The sequence below is a fragment of the Chiloscyllium plagiosum genome, unplaced genomic scaffold (assembly GCF_037043375.1).
Source record: "Chiloscyllium plagiosum isolate Xiang-an unplaced genomic scaffold, Cpla_swu_hap1 HiC_scaffold_27, whole genome shotgun sequence".
Classification (NCBI taxonomy): domain Eukaryota; kingdom Metazoa; phylum Chordata; class Chondrichthyes; order Orectolobiformes; family Hemiscylliidae; genus Chiloscyllium; species Chiloscyllium plagiosum.
In genome coordinates, this window is record NW_028270165.1 from 21597745 (window position 1) to 21599513 (window position 1769).

A 1769-nucleotide genomic window follows, 5' to 3' on the forward strand; every position below is an offset into this window, starting at 1 on the left:
CCCTGAGAACATCAGCGACAAGTCACAGCGCTGTCAGTGGAGGGGAAGCTGAAAGAGCCCCACACGCTGTTCATGCGCACATTTCACTTTCCCCAACTCACCGCCCCAACCAATGCTCCTGGGAGTGGAAAGGAAACAAACACCAAAACCCAGGCTCATATTTGTGAATCTTCCGAAAATAAGAAAACTTCATCCCTTCGTATCTTCCATCCTGGGATGACAGGGGTGATTGTAAATTGCTGTCCAGTCAGTGTCGATTCGTTTTGGCTGAAAATATCTTCCTTATCTCATCCCAGCATTTCTTGCCACAGAGAACTGTACGGCAGAGTTCATGTTTTTATTTACTTGAATGGTATTTTGTAAATAACATTCGTTTGCTGCTTGTTTGTATCGGATATTTCAGGTTCATTAGCCGCTGTTCAAGTGTGTTGGTAGGTTTGTAGGCTACCATGATGGTGAGAGGGTTGAGTTGTCTGGCCATCATTTAACAGATGTATTTAATGTAAGGTAATGTAGCTTGGGTTTCTGCACACGTTGTTTCAGCTTGTGTCAATTTGTTGATGAGAAATCGGCAGACTGGGTTTATTGGGTCAGCAAAAGTGAGGACTGGAGATGCTGGAAGCCAGAGTTTAGATCAGAATGGTGCTGGAAAAGCACAGCAGGATAGACAGCAGGAAAATCGACGTTTCGGGCAAAAGCCCTTCATCAGGAATAGAGGCAGGACGCCTCCAGGGTGGAGAGATAAATTGGGGTGTGTGGTGTGCTGAGGCGAAGGTAGCAAAGAGTAAAATAGGTGAGTGGTGGTGGGGATGGAGGTGACAGGTCAGAGAAGATGGTTTAGCGGATAGGTGGGAAGGGAGATTGACAGGTAGGACAGGTCATGAGGTCAGTGCTGAGCTGGAAGGTTGGAATTGTGGTAAGATGGGGGGAGGGGAAATGAGGAAACTGGTGAAGTCCACATTGATGCCCTGGGATTGAAGTGCTCCGAGGCGGAAGATGAGGCGTTCTTCCTCCAGGCGTCGGGTAGGGAGGGAGCGGCGGTGAAGGAAGCCCAGGACCTGCATGTCCTCGGGAGAGTGGGAGGGGTGTTGAAATGTTGAACCACGGGGCTTTGGGGTTGATTGGTGCGGGTGTCCCGGAGATGTGACTTGACCCTCCAGTCTCCCTAATGTTGTAGAGATCGCATCGGGAGCCATGGATACAAAAAATGGCATTGGTGGATGGACAGGTGGAAGTCTTCTTCCCACCACGGCCCGTTTCGATTCCCGGGCAGCGAAGCAATTTTCAGTAGAGCATACGACGGTGCATCCGTGTCTCCCTGGTGGTCTAGTGGTTAGGATTCAGCGCTCTCACCGCTGCGGCCCGCGTTCGATTCCCGGCCTGGGAAACCATTTTCAGCGTGACTATTGGCTAACTGTTCTTCCGAAATGCGCTGTACAGTTGTTTATTGATCTTCATAGTTCCTGGGTGCTGCAGTGTGTAGTGGCTCATTGGAATAGTGTCCTGATGCAGAATTGTTTGTATGTGTATGGATGATTGCTTCTGCAGTTAAGTTCTTGGTTCGCGTGCGTTGTTTTCCTGTAGAGGCTGTTTTGAATTTACCATTGACTGTTGGTTCTACTGTGACATCTAGAAATGGCACTTTGTTGTTGTTCTCCTCTTTTGTGAATTTTATGCCAGTAAGGATACTGTTGATGGTGTTGTCGGTTTCCTCTAATTTGTTTCATTTTGTGCTGACAAAAGTGTCATCACTGTGGCGGCCCAAAGTT

The 1769-nt window shown here is 48.4% G+C and overlaps 1 non-coding gene across 1 annotated transcript; it reads left to right on the forward strand.

Moving 5' to 3' along the window:
• The first annotated feature begins 1315 nt into the window (after positions 1–1315).
• trnae-cuc (transfer RNA glutamic acid (anticodon CUC)) lies at positions 1316–1387 on the forward strand. The gene has a single exon. It is a non-coding gene; the product is annotated as a tRNA-Glu (tRNA).
• The last annotated feature ends 382 nt before the right edge of the window (positions 1388–1769 follow it).